A 9,229-nucleotide genomic window follows, 5' to 3' on the forward strand; every position below is an offset into this window, starting at 1 on the left:
CCTCCACTTTGTCTTTCCCTCTCCATATCCCGAGTCCACCTGCAGACAGTTTTGTCCCTGTGACCTACATGTTATGTTGTCACTGACCCAAGTGTGCTGTCTGGGCCACATACAGCATTTAGTGTCTCAGCCTGGCAGCACAACATCTAAGGGGTTGTGCTGACCCAGCCCTGGAACATGCAGACAGCTCTTCCAGAGAGTCACCTGATATGAATGAGCTTCCCAGGAAAACCCAGATCCCGCCCCCCAGCCCCCAGGTGTGCACAATGGTCTGGACAACTGGTTTAGTGTTGACAGGACTGGGTTCCCACTCTGTCCCCTGGCCAGTCTCTCCCAGACATGGGACAAAGACTGAACAGACTTCTCTCTACCCAGTACCTCCGCACCCTCCTGCCTGGCGGCCTGTGCTCTGGAGAAGGGCCCTTCACCTCCACGACTCCCAAGTATCTTATCCAAACTGTCATCGCCAAGTTCCGCCGGCTCCTGAGGAGGCCTGACTGGCCAGGAGTCCAGGGGGAGATTGTGCTGCTCTTGGGGCTCTGCTCGCTTCTGCTGGTGAGCAAAGCTGGACACATGACATCTCAACCACCCTGCAAGACCATCTCTCCAGTCCCCCTGTTAATGGGTCTTTCAGGCCCTGTCTGCAACAGGCTTTATAATAGTTGCTAAGATGCAGAGATGTGGAAGGAACAGCCTCAGGTCTCAGGGAGAATACAGACCAGGAAACAAATAGATGTCAGCAGATATTATGGAACAAAGCGTGTCCAGGGTGCCAGGGCCACACAAAGGCAGGAATTAACTATTCTCCTTAGAGGGTCAGGACAAACTTTCCGGAAGAGAGGCTTGAAATAGAAGAGTCTAAGAACATGGGCCCTGTGTGACAAGAGGGTAGGTAAGCTGGGGGGAGGGGAGGGGAGCACCGGGAAGGGGATGAATACTGGGAGGGGTGAGCTGGGGGGAGGGGGAGAGCACTGGGAGGGGTGATGGAGAATTATGAGCACAGCAGTCAGGCACAAAACAGTACTCACCTGTGCTGGGATCCAAACACGCCCCCCTCTATGGGAGCTCAGGGTAAGGAAAGGAGGAGACTGGAACTTGGAGAGGGACGAAATTGCGGAAATGTCTTCAAGAAGACCTACAAGAAGTTTGGACTTTACCCTCTAATCAGGGGATAAGAATTTCGAGCAAGTGAGAAAAACTGATCAGACTTTTATTTTTGCTCGAGCAACAGCGAAGAGGACATAGATGGAATGAGACCGAAAAGCCACGGAAAACGAGGCCCTTAGAACAGCCCAGGCAATAGAGGTTGAGGTGCCCCTGACCACAGCTGAGCCAGGACATAATTCCTTTCAGAGTCTTCGAGAGAATGCTTCTGCCTCAAGAACCCCTTTTCTTCCCACCACCCCATTATGTGCCCTACAGGTTCAGTGTCACAGCCTGAGCTGGGCTCGGAAAACTGCTCCCCACCCGGCCTTCAGGAGACACCAGCAAGGGCACAACCTCGACACCTACATTTCCCCAAGGACTGGCTTGACCTCAGTGAGGAGAGGCCAGTCACGCCCACACTCTGACAGCCCCAAGGATGAAGGAGGTCCTGGTGAGTGAAGTCTGCGCTGGGATCCCAGAGATACCCCAAACTCCACTGGCCAGCTCCTGCCTCCTGATTTCATCTTCCCAGGCTGCTCACTGCTCATCCGCTTCCCTTTATTCTCTCATTTGCTCAGTAAGACTTGAGTGGCTACTACATGTCAGACTCCGCCAAGCACTGGAGTACACAGCATAGGGGGGGAAAGAGACAACTAAATATAAAATTTTGAAAAGAAAAATAATATAACCATGTACAAAGTGTCCAAATTAAGCAGTGGCCAGTACTCCCCAGGGAGTAAGTTGCAGAACATATTGTAGGCCATGCTTTTCACTTTGTCAGGTTTTCACCTGCTACCCTGGCTGCTCAGGATACGGGCCTCAGACAGCAACACTGGAATGAGTCTGGGCTTTGAGAATGTTAACGTGTGTATGGGTTACCTGTGGATCTTCTGACTTGGTAGGTCCAAGATGGGGCCTGAGTTTCTGCATTTCTAACAACTTTCTCAACAGGACTGCTGCTGCTCTCCCAAGAGTCACACTTTCAGTGGCAAGACCGTGTCTAGACTGTTGAGGATCTGAAGGAAGAGGATACAGCGGAGATTTGTAGGGAAGCTCATATTCGCAGTCCAGGAAGACGTTCCTGCTTCCTCCCCCTGCAGGTGGGAGCTGGGAGGCTGACCAGCGGGTAGACCTGAAGTGCTTCAACACGGAAGCCTTCTTCAGGACCCTGCTCAGGCTGTCTCTGTCGGTGACTACCAAACACAGCCAGGCCAAGGAGGGGTAACTCTGGACAGTGCTTCCACCCAAGGCTGGAGAGACAAGTGGGGCTAGAAATAGAGGCATCTCCGAGAGAATTGTTATGGTACATGGAGCTAGAGAAATGCTTGGTCTGTAAGTAAGGAATCAGAGGGGGAAACAAAAGTGTAGGGGCAGCGAGGGTAGTAAAGGAAGAATCCAGATTACATTTAGGACTAGGGCTTCAGACCACTGGTAGGAACCCCACTGAGGTCCTCTGGAGTCTCAGTTCTCCATGCACAGACCTTGGCAGCCCAACTGAGTGAACAAACTTATGCCAGCAGGTGACCAGCATTGGACGCAGAATAAGAATACACTTGAAGTTCGAGCATCAACACTGGGTCAGGGTTCCCCAAGCAGAGCATGTGTGCAGGGACGTGCGGGGCCTAGCTGGGCTGGCCTGCCTTCATTCCTGCCTTCTGGCGTCTCAGGAGCTTGGCTCTCTGAGCCTCTGTCTCCAGCTGTTGGCAGCAGAGGGTGCTGTGATCACAGCAGTGAAGGGCTGGGAGGCTCTGGGGACAGTTCACAGGCTAAATCCACCCTCTCTTGCAGCTCAAGCTCCTCTACCTCAAACTCCTGAACAAGGCTTGCTCTCTGAGGCTGCTGTGGGCTGCTCGGCGTTGCACCCCGGCCACTGCTGGCCAGCTTCCGGGGAGCACCCACGGGCAGTTGCAGCAGGTCTGGATTTTCTCTTGCTTTCACATCTGGTCCCTGTGCCAAATGGGACTCTGTCCCCACACTGGAGCCCAGAGTCCCTCCTTTTAGGCCCGTCTGAGCTCCCTGGCCCCAGGGTTTACTACAGCCCCCACCATCCCTGGAATATCCCCAGCCCCCTTGCCACTGTAGCTATAGCCTGTAAGAGCCACCCCCGAATTTATAGGGGATGCTGCAGGCCCTGTAGGTACAGGTAAGGCTGTCTCTGACCCAGGCTGCCAAAGAGGCTGCCAAGGCCGCAGAGGAGGAGGCCAGGCGGAGAGGGCTTCTGGCAGGTGAGTACACAGCAAGCCTCCATCACCAGCTGAAGCTCCTTCACCAAAACTTCTGCGCCATGCAGGAGCAGTGGGCCTCTTTCTACTCAGCGCTGGCAGAGGCTCAGAGGCTGCTGAAGACAGCGACAGGCTCCAGGCCAGAGAAGGCCCTTCAGGCTGGGCAGCACGCAGAAGGGTGTGTAGCTGGTCAAGCCGGGTCAGGTTCAATGAGTATGAACAGGGTATGAGAGAGCATAGCTTCATGGGGTCCCAGAGCTGGCCACACCAAAGCATCTTCGAATTGCCCCTGCAGGGAGATTCCCCTGCTGGACACTGTGCTGGGCCACCTATCCCAGGCAGTGCTGCAGGAGGGCCACCGCCTGAAGGCCTGGGGCTTCCTGGGCACTGGCACTGGGGCAGAGCTGCTGCAGCCAGGTAAGCTCCGCTTGGCCTCAGCCAGGGCCCTCCAGGAACCTGGCCTCACATTCAGGGCAACTCCAGTGCCACCCCCAAGACACCCTGTGGGGGAGGGGCACAGAGAATGGCAAAACAACAACGTGGGTACTGCCGAGATTGGGAGGGGCATCCTGCTCACTGCTCTGCACAAAAGAAGAGGGAGCCTCCAGAAGGGAAGGGCTGAGGAGGAAACCAAACTCCAAGTTGGAGATAAGGCAGCACTTCCTGAAAGTCAAAGCCTGGCAGATGCATGCAAACAGCCAGGTGTGGGAAATGCTGCACCAGCCTCTGGGGATGTGCAGGTATGCTGAGTCCTGGGGGATCCCCCAGCTCCATCTCATCACCCCAGAGGTTGTCACCACCATTTCCTAAGGTCCTTCCTGTCTGCCATCCTGCAACATGGTATCACGGTGGCATGTCCCAAATACGAAATCCTGCCTGGGACTCAGCAAAAAGAAGAAGCACCACCCTAGGGGCAGCCACCCCTGTAGGGGGTTGGGAGGCAGTCTCACCAGCAACTTCCAGTCTCCAGCCAAGATTGCTCCCAGCTTGCCCCTCTGCCCAGGGGTGAGCAAGTGATATTGGCTTTCCTGCAGCGGCAGCTGGCCCCATGGAGGTGCTGATGACATCAGTGGGAATCCCGTCACCAAGCTGATGGTCCCTGGCCCCAGCTGCTTGATGCTCCCAGCCAGTGGCCACGCAGGGCCCATACCCCCTGGCTACTTCATCCACCCTGACACGGGGCGGGTGCTGCCTGAGGCGGGACACCTGGGATATGACCTGCTGAGTGCCACCCAGGTGCCCACTGCTGACTCTAATGCCGGTGAGACCCTGGCCCCAACAAGCACAGCATGGTCAGTGGGGCTCTGTCCTCGGACAGCAGGGTTTGGTGTCATCTCTCACCCTCCTCGTCTAATGTTCTTGCTGGGGACAGAGGGGGCTGGGATGGGGAGAGCTGTCCACGAACGAAAGCTGGTGCCCAAGGCCTTGTCTGCCCCTGGTCCGGCCTGTAAGAGGTGCCAGTACTTCCCTGTCTCCCTGTACAGGTGATATCGGAACGTCAGAAGCTGCCATCCTGCCCCATGTGCCCTACCCAACCTGTCCCGCCACAGGCTGCCCCCCAGCCACGCATCTGCCTGTCCTGCAACCAAGACGATCATCCCAGCTCGGGGCTCTCGTGACAGACCCGGGCACTGGCATTGAGGTGCCTGTGCCGCCTATGACCCTGCACCCACAAACCAGGCAGTGGCTCACTCTTGGGGGGACTTATTGTAACCCCCTCACCAAGACCTTAGCCCCTTGGGAGATAGGGGGCCCCATGGAGGATCCAGCCACAGGCGGCATCTCACCAATCCTGGGAGTCGGGCTGGGTGAAAACACAGGTCTCCTTGACAGCCCTCGGGGCTGTCTCCCACCCCTCCCGGCCTTTCCAACGCCACCCTCTCACCCCCCTGCACTCTCTGTATCCTGGTCCGGGCTGCCCACTCTGCCCACCCCCATGGTTCCACCCTTCATGCTCACCCCACTCTCACCTCAAACTTGCCTCTCCTCTCAGCTTCCCGCTCCCCAGCCCCATCTCCACCCGGTGCCCCTGGGAAGGGCAAAAGAAGCAAGGTGGCGCTACAGTCTAAGTAAATGGATGCTTTTCAGGCAAGGAGGCCCATTCCTCCTCCTGGCACCGCTGTGCTCCAGGCTCTGCCTCTCCCTGACCCCCTTTCTTCTTCCTTGCAGCTCACTCCACCCTCATGCCCCACTTCTCACGTGGCCTCACCTGCCTGCATCCCTGTTGGGTCCTTTTCCCATCTAGCCCTCTGGGTTTCTTGCTTCTAGGTGAGGTGCTTGCTCTGGGAGGGCTGCGAGATGCCTCGGGGAACCTCATGCTACCTGGTGACAGCTTTGTGGAGCCACTGAGTGGGAAGATGGTCCGGCTCCAAAGGGCTTCCTGGCAGGAGGGCTGGATATTGCCCCATATGGGAGGGTCACAGGCCCTGTTGGATGCCAGAGGCAAGTGATGGTGGCCCAGAGGCAAGTGATTGGTGGCCCAGAGGCAAGTGATTGCAGCACTCCAGCAAAGCCAAGAGAGTGCAAGATCAGGGGTTCGTGGGTCTCTAGATGCCACCATGAAGGACATGAGGCAGGCCCTGGCCTTGAGTCTGCACCATGCCCTGCAGTGGGCCTGGAGACTACAGAGACAACTGGAGGCAGCAGGTGGCACTGAAGTCAACGGCAGCAGGATAGGTACAGGTTGACCTGTGGCAATGTCTCTCGTGCCCCCAAATCCCAGGCACATGATGACCTGGTGCTTCTGTGCCCCTCAGCCTGTAAGTCCAGAGACAGGACTGCCACCTCACTGACCGTGCACACACCTGGCCAAGGCAACAGAAGGAGCCCGAGGACTTCGTGCCCTGAGCCCCCTGACCCCCTCAATCTCTGGTCTCCATAAGGTGTACATTCTCTTATTATACAGGCTCACCAAATGCCCTAGCAGGTTGGACGCTATGACATCCATTTTCAAGCGGGGAACCTGAGACTCAGAGAGTTAAGTGACTGCCCACCTGGGTCCTCTAGTGAGTGAGCTGCACGGTTAGTCCCAAAGCCTGCTTCTGGGTTCTCGGTCCCTTCTCACTTTATTCTGCAACAGCCTTTAACTTCCTGCTAAGCAGAGGAAAGGAGCCCAGCCAGCCAGCTCAACTCCCTCACAGTCCTGAAACAAGGAAGGGCAGAAATTCAGTCTTTCTAGAAACGTCATTGTGCCCATAATCTGGAAAACAACAACAAAGTTTGGGGTTAGAACTGACTTGAGCTCGAAGACCTGCCTCACAGTTTATTAACTTCTTGATCTTTGGCAAATTACTAACCTCCCTCTGCCACTGTTTTACCATCTTTTTGTACCTTTAGTTGTAGGACCAAGTAAAATATAACTTACATGGAGTTCTTAGCTCAGATTCCCTGGCAGGTACTTGAGAAATGGAGTCCCCTTTTCCTGGAAGCTTCTGAGCTTCTCAAAAGGTCTGCTGCCACTCAATTCTCACTCACTTCTTCCAAAGTTACCAGTTTTTCTTCTCTTTTGAATTCAAAATGCTAAGCTGGGCCCAAAGGAAGCAAATGCAGTCTTTACAGAGAGCCTCTCTGGTCAGGGATGTCGCATTCTGAGCCTGGACAGACTTCAGGGTGGTGTTTAACCAACCCCCAACCTCTCCTCCCCATGCCCTGCCCTTGTCTTAGGAATGGTGCGCTACCCTGGGACAGAGCTATGAGTCCCAGCCCCGTATGGGATGCAGATCCCTGATCCTGAGGGCTCCGGGCTCATGGTGCCCATCCTGGGCATGGAACGCGACAGGAATTCTGGTGATGCCACTCCTCTGGCAGGCTCCATGGAAGACGCTGATGGCAAAGGTAGGAGGAACACGTGCTCTCTAAAAGCTCAAGGTGGATCAGGGTGTGATCAGCCCCAGGAGAGAAGACCCTGCAGAGCTCAGAGGGAACTCACGAGCTGGAGGACCAGTCATTCCACTGCTTCTGCTAGGGCTGCTGACACCTGAAATAAAAGGACCAAGATATTCCCAAACCCCAGGGCCATGAATTATTTATCCCCCCCTAGACAGGACCAGTGCTTTAGAAACTGCTGACACACTCCCACCTGCAAAGCCCCCAGCCATCAAAAAGCCCCTAACCCAGCCCAGAGCCCAGCGGGTATAAAAGGAGACTGGGGCTCCTCTGGCCCCTTCCTGCCTTGTTTCCTCCTTCCCATGACCGCCTCTTTCTCTTTCTCCATCTCTGGTTACTAACACCAGCAGCAGGCTAGACTTCCCACAGGGCTTGTCCCGATTTCTACCGGGGCTCAAGCCATAGACCCCTTGACTGGGGAGCCTGGTCCTGTCATCGGTGCTCAAATGGATCCCTCTGCCAGGGTGGTGGTGCCCGTGGTCCAGGTGCTGGAGGCCTTACCTCAGGGAGGGAGAGACCCTGGTCTGGTAGGTAGGAAGAGTCTCTGCTGCTTTATTCATGCATTCATTCAACGACTGTGTGCAGAGAGCCTCGTATAGTTCCAAGCAGCAGGCTAGGTATTAAGATATGAAGACAGGCCTCCTGTCCCCAGGGAACTGGCTGACCCTAGGTTCCCATTGTAATGGTGACTTACATGGGTGTCAGGGGAGCCCAGAGGAGGGAATGTCAGCCACACAGAGGACAGTCCACGGGCAGCTTCTTAAATGAGGTGACACTTGGGCTAACACTTGAAGGAGGAGGCAGAGAACACTGCTCCAACCCCAGGGGATAGCGAGTGCCAAGGCTGCAAGTGTGAGAAATGTAGGGAGCTACTGAAGGGTTCTAAGTAGACATGCGATAGGATCAAATATGGATTTAAGACTTCAAATCTGGAAAATACGGAACAATATAAAATAAGTGACTCTTAAGCTTACTGCATGTTTGAAGTGTGTAAGTGAAGAAACAAAGGCTCCTCCCCACACCCCCAGTCCCAGTCCAGACGCTCCTTTCCCTAGCCTCCAGCCTCCACGTCTCTGTTTATAGATGTGCGTACATAGTCAGCATTCTAGAAAGCTCTGCCTGGCAGCCAGGCAGAGGCTGGGTGGGAGCAGGGCCAGGCCAGAGCAGGAAGCCCTGCCAGGAGTTTATTGCAGTCTTCAGCCCCTGGCAGGTCTCCACCGAGAGGAAAATGATGTAGCGCCCCCCGCCCCACCATTCATTCTGAGTCTTTCTGAAGTTAAGCTTCAGAAACAAAGATGGATGTGTGACAAGATTCCTGTTAGAAGCCAAGAAAATTAAATTCTGGCCCTGACACGGCCATTCCACAGATCAGCTCAGCATGAGGGGATGATGTGAGGGGGTGAGGGAACCTCCCGTGGCCAGATCCCTTCTCCCCTGGCCTTCCCCAGGGTGGGGGCAGGGGGCACAGGGAACTCTGGAGATCCCAGGAGAGAGGGAAGGACAGAGGAGCCTGAAGACAGTGTGTGGTTATTATTTTTCCATCTACAACCAAGTCAGCTCCCTCACCAAACTAGTCACAGATGAATAGGGGTGGGCGAGGGCCATGTCTCAAAAAGCTCTGGGGATCTTCAGCCAGACCATGTGGGGCTGTGAGCCAAAAAATCCCGGTGAACCCTGAACTGCCTGGACATTGTAGCTGGACATCCTGGAGCGGGAGCTGAGGGTCCAGGAGCAGTACTGGAGCCGCCAAGAGCAGGAGGAAGAGCGGCTGGTGGAGCGTCTGGAGCACCTGAGCCAGGAGCTCCACCTCGCCACAGGCAACAGCCATGCTGGGCAGCAGGTGAGGCCAGAGGCACCACCCAGGGCCCCCACCCACCCATCTGCCAAGACCACACAGGCTTCTGCTTGAAAGTGTAAGTCCTTGTCTCCCTGACCCAGCATGGAATTGGGGTTCAACTCAGGAAGACACAGCCCCA

The 9,229-nt window shown here is 55.5% G+C and overlaps 1 long non-coding RNA gene across 1 annotated transcript; it reads left to right on the forward strand.

Annotated features, from left to right (window-relative positions):
• Positions 1–756: 756 nt before the first annotated feature.
• On the forward strand, positions 757–2,481 carry LOC128589268 (uncharacterized). Its single transcript, XR_008380877.1, has 3 exons — positions 757–888; positions 1,423–1,597; positions 2,098–2,481. It is a non-coding gene; the product is annotated as an uncharacterized LOC128589268 (long non-coding RNA).
• The last annotated feature ends 6,748 nt before the right edge of the window (positions 2,482–9,229 follow it).

This window comes from Nycticebus coucang, chromosome 6 (genome assembly GCF_027406575.1).
Source record: "Nycticebus coucang isolate mNycCou1 chromosome 6, mNycCou1.pri, whole genome shotgun sequence".
NCBI lineage: Eukaryota > Metazoa > Chordata > Mammalia > Primates > Lorisidae > Nycticebus > Nycticebus coucang.